Here is a 12,708-nt window from a genome sequence, read left to right as displayed (position 1 = left end):
TTTCATCTTACTTCCAGCATGTTTGTGACTATATATAGCAGTGTTTCTCAACCTTGGAAGCTTGAAGATGGGTGGACTTCAACTCCCAGAATCCCCCAGCCAGCAGTGCTGGCTGGGGGATTCTGGGAGTTGAAGTCCACCCATCTTCAAGCTACCAAGGTTGAGAAACACTGATATATAGCCTGTGAAACAGATCCGGTTCAGGGCAGGGGGCACCTCTCCCAGTTCCTGGGAGTTCAAGGAATATAAGCAACCATGCTAACCTCTTCCAGATAGGAAAGAGGTCCCCAAAGTCTTCCATCTGGAATAAAACCCACAGATGTAAAGCCAGTGTTCTGGAAATTATGATCCCAAGAGCTGTGGAAGGGTTGCAGGAACAGAGTTAAGTCATGCTCACTGCAGATCTAAGGAAACTCAGGATCAGCTTTCTCCCTCTACTCCCTCCCCACCATAGACAAGGTGCCTTTTAAACCAGTGATGGGTTTCACTTACCTTTGCTACTGGTTCGCTCACGCATGCACTTCGCTTGCGCGCACACCACTTCTGTGCATGCGCAGAAACTTCTGCACATGCGCAGAGCGTATTTGATGATGTCCGGGTGTGTGGGCGGAGCCTCCCGCCGCCGCTGCTACTGGTTCGCCCCGGTTCAGCGAACCGGTAGCAACCTACCACTGTTTTGTACACACACCAACTGCGGAAAGTTGAATGTGAGTAGGAGTTTGGAGCAACTTTAATTACTGCTGGATCAATAGGCTGTAGTCAGCAAAGCAGAATCCAATAGCTGGCCCCTGGAGGCTGCCTGGGCCACCACTAACTAGAATAGAAAGTGTGGAGAAGCAGTGGGGCCCCTATCCCCCCATTGCCCAGGCTGAGTACCTTGCCCAAGTACTGCATCTTTCAGCAAAGGAAAAAGCTTTTTTTTAGTTCAACCGCTCCTCTTTGCTTGCTGCACTCCAGAGGTGGGTTTCAGCAGGTTCTGACCAGTTCTGGAGAACCGGTAGCGGAAATTTTGAGTAGTTTGGAGAACTGGTAAATACCACCTCTGACTGGCCCCGCCCCCATCTATTCTCTGCCTCCCGAGTCCCAGCTGATTGGGAGAAAATGGAGATTTTACAGTATCCTTCCCCTGGAGTGGGGAGGGAATGGGGATTTTGCAGTAACCTGGAGTGGGGAGGAAATGGGGATTTTGCAGTATCCTTCCCCTGGAGTGGGGAGGGAATGGAGATTTTACAGTATCCTTTCCCTGGAGTGAGGAGGAAATGGGGATTTTGCAGTAACTTTTCCTTGGAGTGGGGAGGAAATGGGGATTTTGCAGTATCCTTCTCCTGGAGTGGGGAGGAAATGGGGATTTTGCAGTATCCTTCCCCTGGAGTGGGGAGGAAATGGGGATTTTGCAGTATCCTTCCCCTGGAGTGGGGGGTGGGTGGGAATGGAGATTTTACAGTATCCTTCCCCTGCCATGCCCACCAAGCCATGCCCACCAAGCCACACCCACAGAATCGGTAGTAAAAAAAATTGAATCCCACCACTGATGCACTTGTGAATAGAAGTGGGTATCTGGAAGGCAGAATAGCGCCATCCACTTCATTAATCCCCCATTGTGGACTTCTATTTTTTTCTCCTTGCAACAAGCAGCCCCTTGAAAAGCCACTCCTGCCTCTGCGTAATCCTGGACCTTGGCCTTCCACCCATGACCATATTGGGCTGACTTTACCCAGATTGATGGTGGGGCCAAGATATAACCTTAAGGAGAAGATGCCAGAGGCTCACAGGTCCCCAATGTGAAAGTTATCTGACGCTTCCCAATCACAGCAAATCGAACCAGCCTCTTGGCTCTTTCTGGGACAGGAGGGTGGAATGGAGGCATTGGTGGCAGTGGCAAGAAGTGGGTCGGAGGAGGGAATCAAGCAAAGCAGCTTTTGAAAATCAAGCAAATAAAAAATAGAAGAAAAAGATGATTAAGGTGAGGAGTGCCATAATGGAAGAACCAATTTACCATCCTGCCTGCCATTTCACAAACTGGAGGAAGTCACCCTTTTGTGTTTATACACAATCTCCTACAACACACCACGCTCTTGAGAAGAAGTTCAATCATTTCACTTTTGAAAATGGGAGATTTTAAATTTCTGCCCCCAGCGCCTACACTTATAATATTACTGATCGGGTAAGATTTCACACACATGCATATACTATCTGTGAAGTGCTGGGCTAGCTGTCTGGGATAGACTGTTCGCACTACATCTCCAGTGACATTCACAGCTAAGCGTAATAACCCCCATATGGAATGTCATCATGCAAACACCACTATCAGGTGTTCGCAGATGACATTTGCATCATAAATGTTTTGCCATTTGCCCGCCGCACGGATACATACCCACGTACTCTTCTCCTCGTGATTCAGCGAAACGTATGCAAAAAAGACTGAGGTGCGAGTCCATTTGCACTAAGCAATAGGCGCCGTGGATACATGTGCATGACTTAATCCATGTGGCTGTATTGTGTATGTGCATGTGTTTACATAGCTTGGAGTGTAGTGGCTGCTGTGTCTCCCAGCTGCTTCCTTTTATCAATATACTGTACATTGCAACCAGCAAACTCCCATCTAAAGCTGCCTAGGCTGGGGAATGTTAATGAGGCACCAGCCACTGCGTTTATCTCCCCAGGAATAATTGGGGCGCTTACACTTGCTCACAAATAGAGTTCCCAAGCCCAATTCAGCCTATAAAAGTGAAATTCCTGGCTGGCGCTTGGCACAGAGTGCAGATGAGTTAACCCTTTGGGAACTTGGTGGTGAGGGGCTGGGAATCCCTTCCCAGAACAGCTCAGCCAAATGCTGAAGTCTCACCAGGGAGTGGTATGTCCCAGCTTTCTAGTCACTGCAAAATACTTTTTATGGAAAAAAGTGTGTGTGTGTGTGTGTGTGTGAACTCTTTGATTTGGCTACCCAAACAACTGGTATAACGCTTCTGATGCAGATGGCAGATGATTGCGGGCGGATCTGCCAGCAATTGCTTACCAGAGATGGTCATCAGGACAATGGGCCTGCACTGACCCTGGATGCTGACAGAGGCTGGTTGCCATGACAGCAGGCAGGGGGCATCAGTCTCTGCCTGCTGGACAAGCTATGCTCCCTGGGAGATTTTATGCAATGCAAGTGCCAGTTGGGACCCAAATCAAGGATTATTGCAATGTGTCATATGGGAGAGAGGACTGGAAAGGGTGCAGAAGTTTCACCAGAAGTGGCAAACATTGTCACCCAGATCTAGGAATGAGAGTCAGCCTTTCCAGTTGCGCAGAGGTCGGGACCTTACAGAGAGCACAAAGCAGGATGGCCAGGCAGTGGGGAGGTGTGGTGTATATGTGTGTGTTTGTGTGTTTTGCATCTCACATAAAAGGTGGGGGCAAAGAAAAAGGGGAGAGGCTGGGCCGCATATAAAAGCCAACACAACAATGGTCTAAGGCACCCTGTTATTAAGCTGGTTATTAAGACCAGCTGCCTGCAATTACTGCAGGTTCGAATCTCGCCAAGGCTCAAGGTTGACTTAGCCTTCCATCCTTTCTAAGGTAGGTAAATTGAGGACCCGGATTATGGGGGCAATAAGCTGACTTTGTATAAATATACAAAAGGATGAAGGCTATTGCTGAGCACATTGTAAGCCGCCCTGAGTCTCCGGAGAAGGGCGGCATATAAATCAAATTAAAAAAAACAAACAAACACAAAATTGCCCGGGGGTTCCTTCTCCTACGGCTTCCCCAGCAGAGTAGCGCGTCCTTCGGGGGGGAACCGCTTGAGACGGAGGGAGGCTCTCCAACGTTAAACAAAGCCCAAGTGCGCTCCAGCAAGCCAGGCCATTTTATCCGGCGCCGCTTTGCTCACGGCGTCCTTTGCGCCGGGCTACGAACTACCCAGGATTCCTTATCCGACGAGCTCTCTTTCCAGGCGATCCCGTCTGGGCTGCCTGATTTCCCGGCTGTTGGGAGGAGGCCGCTTTGCAGGGCTGGCCAAACATTTGGGAGGGAAAAGGGGAGAGTTAAGAAAAGGGCTTAGAAGAAATGGAAGCCCGCTGAAAACAAGGAAGACCGCTGAAGCGGCGGCGGCGGCGCTTCTTGTGCGGTGGTGACACATAGCCGCGAGGCTGAGCCGCAGGCGACGGGGAGAGGGCGCGCCTGGGGCAAGAAAAGCCTCCCCCCGCCCGCCCAAGGACCTCGTCCCCCTCCCCGAGCCGGCATTATGTTTTTGTCGCCAGGTATTGCAATGTTGATACTTCCAGCTGTTCAGTTCATACCGGATTAAAGGCAGAGAAGGAAAGAGATACTGAGGAGAAGCCATCCTTGTCTACAGTCCCCCCCCCCCACTCCCAAATGCCATTCCAGAGAAGAAATGCTTGTGATAGGTGAATCATTTTACAAACAAACCCGGGGTTCTCTTTTTTTTTTTTGCCCCCCTCTTGCTTTGCATAGAAAATATAAATATAGCATATAGAATTCCATAAGCGTTTAAACCAATAGCTAATAGAGACATCCATAGGGATTTCAAGCAACATCAAATTAAACTCCATCCTCCCCACCCCCACGCCCCTGCAACATAAATACACAAACTTGTAATTTTTTTGCTTTTACCCACCACGATCATCCTTGTTGGACCCAAGCAGCTTCCAGAGGTAAGAAGCTACATTACTTTATTACATTATAAAGTGACTGAGGTGATTTTGGAAAGATAAAATTTGAGGCCAACCCTGGAATGGGAGACCATTGGGAAATCTGAAGGTTGTAGTCTAGATAGAAACTGGAAAATAATTCCTAGAAGACATGGCAAGCCGTTTTGCATCTTTGTGGCCAAGGCCTTTACTTGGATCGGTTATGAAATCCCCACTAGTGCTGTTCAGCTCAAAAGAAGCTTTTATTCTACAGTACTTTTATTCCAAGAATACAGAGCTACACGTTTCTCCTCCTGTTTCATACTCAAACCAATTTAGTGGAATAAATTAGGCGGGGAGCCAGCGCTCTCTTTACATAACCTTGTAAGTGTCATGACTGAGAATTTGACTCCAGGCCTGTAAGGCCCCTCATCTGTGTTTTCATCAAAATTCTTTATGGCTGAAGGTCTTCATAAGGAAGTGTAGGAAGTTAGCACCCACCCCTCTCCTAGAAGAAGGAAATATTAAAAAGGCAGAATATTATACCTCCCTGGATGAAAAATGAAGAAACATGTTTTTTTTAGAGGCAGGAAGTAGACTCACTCTTAATAGCCCCCACCCTCCTCAATAGTCCACAGCAGATGTCAGCACTTAAGAGATAAAGAGATAGCTAGGTCTATTCATAAGCAAATGCCCTGATCCAGGATCCAATAAAGATAGGATTATCTAGCAACAGAACTCACTACATGGCACCTGGGGAGATTGCATCACCCAGCAAAGCTCAACCAAGTCTGGGACTCAAAAGACAACCTACAAAGTTACCCCTGCATGGCCCCATGGGAGTCTGACAACCAATCAGAATACAAGCTCAAATTCAAAGCCCAAGGTATAAATCTTGGGAGAGAGAGAGAGGGTATAAATCTCTCTCTCACCCATGTGCTTTTTTGGCCAGGACCTCAAAACCATGTGGTCCTGTCCACCATTAAACTATCTTTTCCAGCAGCCTCCATGTTTCCAGTGTCTTTCTCCCCACTTGGAACTGAACCCAGATGGACATTTCTTCCAATAGAAGACACTGTTCAAAGATACTGTATGTTGTGCATGAAGCATATTATAGCTATATTTGATCCTGCTGCTCTTGAAATTAAGAGAGAGCAGGCCACCTTGTGTGTGTTATAGTACTTTCTAAAGCAGTCAAACTATGGGGGTTTGTGAGGTCACAGTGTCACAAAGCTGGCATTTTCAAGTGATTGAGAATGTGTGTGTGTGTGGGGGGGTGTCTTTGTTTTTTAGATTTATCCCTCCACCCCCAAAGAGTAGGACATTTCACTTCAATTCATTGAGGACAGAGAACATGTCGGGGCTTTGGGGCTCACATAAATAGTCCACAGCCTCTTGATTGCGCATTCCTGAGCTAGGCGAATGCAGAGTCATTACAAAGGAGGAGCTGAAATGGACATTGATTAAATCAAGGGAAGAATGGATAAAACGCCTTTCAAATTTTGATATATTGTATTATTTATTTTTGTGTATAGCAAGCTATACAGGAGCAGAGAACACCGCTAAATTCTGCACTACTCGCTTTCCTTCTCACCCCTGAACAAGCAGCGTTATTGATTCTCATCATCCCTCGTATAATCATGAAATATAAGGGAACAGCCAGATGGCTGAGTTAGAGTGCAATCCACCAGTCCTGGAGCTACATAAATTTGCTGCCCCAATTGAAAGTCCTATATTGACTCAGGAATAAGGGCTGCAACCGATGCCATTCTTACTGCTTAAATGTGGAATGAATTAAAGGAAGCGATTGGTGCATTACACCGCTTCACTTTTTCTCACACTTAAGTGTTTCCGCCAACGTGGAACAGGTTAAGACTGACAAGGGCACTTGGAATGGCCTGTCTGGATACCTGTCAAATTGCTGAACTAACAGCTGGTCATGCACAGGACCTGCCAGTCAAGCTATTTTTGATCATAGGTTTAGCACTCTTGAAAGACCACTCGACCTGTGTCCAGACATAGCCTATTTCACAAGTTACAAGTGAAGAGGAAGGCTCGGCTGAAGTGGGAGGAATTAATCAAAGCCAAGCAATACTTGTCCTCAACTGCGTGGGAATGGCAGGGAGCCCAGTTCTGCCCTCATGGCCAGCATCAACCAGAAACAGCCCATGGACAGAATGGGACAACTTGCCACGGCCAATTTGCCACAGTCAATTCATGGCCAACTCGCCATGGCCGACTCGCTGGTGGGCAACTCCCTGCGGGACAACTTAACAATTCTATTTAATTATTTAAAATAAATTTTAAAATATTTTAATTTTTGCCATTCACATTTCATTCTGTACCCTCCTTTTGCATCCTTTCATTAACGATTCTATTCCACCATTTGATGTTAATGTAACTCTTGTTCCGCAGTGAGTTGTTCTGTGGCAAGTTGGCCGTGGTGAGTTGTCTCTGATGAATTGTCGTAGGCCAGGGGTCAGCAACCCGCGGCTCTGGAGCCACATGTGGCTCTTTCATCCCTTTGCTGCGGCTCCCTATTGCTGGTCAGCTCCACAATTGATAGAACTTTTGGTTCGGACTGGTAGAGGAAAAAGGATGCCGCACTAGGATGAGACTCTATGGTGGGGGAACTGGACTTCTGGTCAGTTCCAGAATTGAACGGGGGCTTCTGGTTAGGACCTTTGTGGCTCTTTGAGTGTTTAAGGTTGCTGACCTCTGGTCATAGACCCACCTATGGAAGGCCATGAAACCAGGTTAGAGTAGGCAAAAAGATGTTCCCACCAAAATAATAAAAAAACAGTTTAGAAATATGCAAAAAGCACGCAAGCTACATGTACAAAGAAGATCTTATGTTTTTTCAAAAGATGGGGCTGACACTTCCATTTTTCAGACTCCCTCCCCTCTCCTGGCCAAGTGACCCAGAGCAGAGCTGCGATGAAGTGGGTGTCAGACGTCACTCTCTGCAGACTTCCCCTTCCTTGTTCAATTAAAAAGGTCTCAGTAGAAGCTGAGATGAGCCAGGCGTGGGGTGGATGAAGAAATAAGTAGCTACCTTCATCTCTTGACACAGAGAGAGACATTTTCAGTGCAATTCCATGGATGCTTACTCATAAATAAGCCATCTACCATGTAATAGCACAATATCTCAAGACGGGTACAGGATTATAACCTCCCTAAATTTTCTGATTGTACTTCTCTGAAGTGACACCTGTGGTTCACCTGTAATAATGATAAATTGTTGACCAGAGCTCTGGTGCGGATGTGGTTTGTTTGATGAACTAATAATGTGGTTTTTAGGGGCCTCCGTCAAGTTTCTTTTTAATGGATCCTATAAAGGGTTCTGAGTTCTGTCCTACCCAGTTCCTTGGGTAGGTCAATTTCTTAAATTATCAAGCAAATAAATGTATCAAAGGAGAGTTATTTATAAAGCATCATTTCAGTGGCACTGATGGAACTGTTGATTTTGCAGTTATTGCCAGGAAGTTATTTTGTGCCCTTGAAATCAAAGCCCATAGCATTTATAGGTGTGGTTGATTATTTATTTGTCCAGCTTTATGGTAAAATGTGATGGAGTCATATCCAATGTTCCTTCAATATGTTTAGAAGGAACATTGGATAAACAAAACATTCCTAAGACAAAGTAGGCATCTGAGCAGATTTTAGACACTCAGGCTTATCCTTTGACCCATCATCATCATCCCAAATTGTCAAATACCAAGCATAGTTCAATTTTCCTAGAGCAGTGTTTCACTACCTTGGCAACTTTGAGCTGCGTGGACTTCAACTCCCAGAATTTCCCAGCTAGCATTCTGAACTTTATCCAGAACTTCACGCAGTCATTGCTGGCTGGGGAATTCTGGGAGTTGAAGTCCACGCAGCTCAAAGTTGCCAAGAGCATAGACAACTTTTGTCAGAGCCTGCGAGAAGCAGGCTGTTGCTCCCAGAACTGAGGAGTGAAAAATATTCCCTGCATGCTTATGACACCCATCTGCGGAGCTGATTCCTTTGGGGCTCCCTCCCCCCCACCCTCCAGTGGCTCCGTCTCTGCATTAGGAGCCGCACTGGGAAATGTCAGCACTTGACCTTTGCAGCTTCTGGATTAGCCTTTCTAAACAGCGGGAATGCGTTTTAGCAGGGAACAATTACGTTGCTATCGACTGATCCCAGCGGAGTTAATGGAGTGGCAGCCAGAGGCGGAGGGAGGGGCGAGGAGAGAATGAGAAGAGGGAGCTCCCTGTTTCTTGCAACACCGCATGTTTTCCTCCCCCCCCCTCACAAGACTAGACTAAGGCCCTTTTCACAGGCACCAGCCTCGGTGTGTGGGAATTGCTTTCCCATGGTGAATAACCAGAAATGTGAAGCTGTTAAGGGAAAAGTGCTCATGTATGACACAATTTCCAAAATGGAACCTCACCCCACATCATCTCTCGAGGTCAACAGTTTGGCCTTCCCTTGGTTTGCTACTTATGGTGTGTCAAGAAGGAGATAAATAAGATATATGAACATAGAAAGTACAGTATATCGGGTCAGTATTGATGGTTCCACTGGACCTGTATATCAGGATGAGTGAGGCATAAGAGAGCAATTTCAGTCCCCTGGTCTTCCAAGACTTGCCATCTGAAATACAGGTGTCACTAAGAATGATGGAGTGGAAAACACCACGGTAGTGCCTGAAACAAACATGGAAAGAGACATAAAAACTGACCATGCTATTGACATTACTCTCTGTATTTATTTACCTCTTTCATTATTTATCCAGTTATTGAATACTTAAGAAGGAGGGGGTGGGGAGATCCATGACCGATTTGTTATATGTAGTTACGTGTATACACTCCGTAGCATCATAGGAAAACAAAATACAAGTGTCTCCAGATTTGTGACTGCAGGCAGATGTATGAAGAAACAGAAGTGACTATTATAAATTTAATTTACCTTGTCTAATGTGGCCTGTAGAAATGAAGCAACAGGGTGGATCCGTTTTATTTTATTGCTATCCAGGAAACAGGTTGTCTCAATTTCGCAGGAGCCTGCAAATCAGTGGTGGGTTGCCCCCGGTTCGGACCGGTTCTATAAAACCGGTAGTAAAATTGGCGTGAGGCTCCGCCCACTGACCCTGACATCATCAGAAGTGATCTGCGCATGCACGATCCCGTTGCGAACTGGTAGTAAAGGTAAGTAGAACCCACCCCTGCTGCAAATGGCCAGAGAAAGCAACTCTTTATCATGTTAGAGAAAAATAGGTTTATTCAACATGTTCACTATTGGCGGTAGGGCTGTAGAGGCCTTAGTCAATTGTTTGCTGAGGAAAGTACTGATTAAATAACATGATACCTCAAATGCCCTCTGTATAAAATGATGTAAAACTGGGAAGATAGAGATAGACAAGTTGGTACTTTTTTCCTTTACAGCAGTGATAGGCAAATTGGTACGCGCCAGATTTATTATGCAATTGTTGCAACATAAAACCACTGATTATGTTAAATAAAAATGATTGAAAACTAAGTAAGTCAGTGATGGTGAACCTTTTGGGATTGGCATGTCAAAAATTCCAAAAATGGCTAACTTGAGTCTGCTGGTATGTCATCATGCTGTGTCATCTCTGACACGTGTCATAGGGTCATCATCACTGGTCTGTCTCTCCCATCCTAAAGGATTGTGTTTTGATTTAGGGTTGTTCTCAAAGATGAGATGGAAAGAAAAAGTGATCCAGGTTTATGTGGCCACAGATCAGAAAGAGTGTTATTAGACCTATCTTAGGCATGTCTTTTTAATTAGATAGAGAGGTCGAATATCCCCAACTTGTAGCTTGTCACAAGTAAAGTCTGGAAATTATCAGCTTCCTATCTTGGCAGCTTGTCAGGTAACGACTGGAAAGTCCTTGTGCATCTGAATATGTTTTGTTGGGTGGTGTGTATGGGGATTTTGGGAACAATGATCTATGATCACATTCTATACCCGTAATGGCGAACCTATGGTATGTGTGCCACAGGTGGCATGCGGAGCCATATCGGTGGGCACGCGAGTGTTGCCCTACTTCAGCTCCGGTGGGACCAGAAGTTGGGAAACGAGCCGTTTCCAGCCTCCAGAGGGTCTCCGGTGGGGGGGAGGCCATTTTTGCCCTCCCCAGGCTCCTAGAAAGGCTCTGGAACCTGGGGAGAGCGAAAAACGGGCCTTCTGGTCCCACCGGAAGTCAGCAAATGGGCAGTTTCCGGCCTCCAGAGGGCTTCTGGGGGTGTGGGGAAGGCCGTTTCTGCCCTCCCCAGGCTCCAAGAAAGCCCCTGGAGCCTGGGGAGGGCAAAAAACTGGCCTTCCTGGCCCACCGTGCCATCATGTGCCAAAAGCAGGGGGAGTGCGGGGGGGTCATGCGTGCATGCGCGGGGGCGGGGTGCATTGAATTATGGGTGCGGGCACGCATGCGCGCAAACCCCCCCGCTCCCCCCGCTTTTGGCACGCGACGGCAAAAAGGTTAGCCATCCCTGTTCTATACTATTTGCTAGATGTTCTCTGCTGATGACTATCCTATTACGCAATATCTTCCTTTTGAAAGTAGTCTCTTTCTGAGATCATGCATCATGCTAGTTTCCTCAGCCATAGTTTATTAAACAAACTACAACTGGTTAGGTTCGCCCAACATGCTAAGTCAAGTCAAACCAAACCAAACCAATCCTATTAGTGCAAATATGATATTGCCTTTCCTTTACTCTCTGAGGAAAGTTGTCAATTATTGTTGCCATTACCAATTCTTCACCCCTGCTTTGGCTATCCATGGAGTAATCCCTTTGTTCTCCTGCTTTGCCTGTTCTGATAGCCTTTCAAACAGCCATAAGAGGCCCAAGTTTGCTCTCCTGACTGCATTCAGACCCTGTGCTATAAAGAACCTTCTCTCTGACTTTGAGCAGCCATATTGGCCTCTTGGGAAATTAAGAGAATCTGCCCAAAATAGCTCTACCACCTGAAACTGCACAGGCAGTATTAAGAAAAGGGCCACTTCTGTTGTAACCAAATATTAAGTCACTTTAATAAGACTATACATTGTGTAGTGTTCTCTTTTAACTGTATTTTAGCCAGACATCTCTATAGTGCTTTTTTATGTTATGTATGTACAGGTAGTCTTCGACTTACAACAATTCATTTAGTGACCGTTCAAAGTTACAATGGCTCTGAGAAAAGTGACTTATTAGCGTTTTTCAAAGTTACGACCTTTGAGGCATCTCCATATGGTCACTGTTAAGAGTTTGCAACAATCCAACCAGCACACAAATAAAGAATTCAACAGGATTCATTTATAAAAGAAACTTCTTTATATACAGTAATGTAAAGCACGATGCATGTATACAATACCCATGCAGCAGAAGCCAGAACCAGGAATCACAGAAGCACAGAATAACAGAAGCAATAACAATCCTTATATATATATATATACAGACCAGTGAACCTAAGCCACGCCCAGGCTCTGAGCTGCCTGACATGGCTCTCAGTTACCAAACAGTTCTCATTGGCTGAATTATGAGCTGGGACATTGGCTATCCTAGCTCATAATTTCACTGACAGTCATGTGACCAAAATTCAGATGCTTAGTAACTGTTCATACTTATGATTATTGCTGTGTCCCAAGGTCATGTGATTACATTTTGCAATCTTCCGCCAAGCAAAGTCAATGGGGAAGCCACATTCACTTAACAACTCTGTTTCTAACTTAACAACTTCAATGATTCCCTTAACAATTGTGGCAAGAAAGGTCATAACATGGGGCAAAACCCACTTAACAAATGTCTAACTTAACCACAGAAATTCTGGGCTCAATTGAAGTCATAAGTCAAGGACTACCTATATATGTGCCTTCAAATCTTTATTGTCTCCTGGTGACTGGCTGGATTAGTCCCTGCAGTTTAACTCATGGTCTCCCAGTTTCTAGCTTGATGTCAGGCTTGTCCCGACTTAGACATTTAGGGAAGAAACACCCTCGATTCCATTCTTTGAAGTTAAAGGTTCTTTTACTGAAGTCAAGCGGTTACAGCAAAAACAAAGCTGAGTATTCCCATGCAAAGTTTGCAATTTTCCCCTTCCT

This window comes from Pantherophis guttatus, chromosome 1 (assembly GCF_059756535.1).
Source record: "Pantherophis guttatus breed Tessera chromosome 1, ASM5975653v1, whole genome shotgun sequence".
Classification (NCBI taxonomy): Eukaryota; Metazoa; Chordata; class Lepidosauria; order Squamata; family Colubridae; genus Pantherophis; species Pantherophis guttatus.
Note: the sequence above shows the minus strand (reverse complement) of the source record.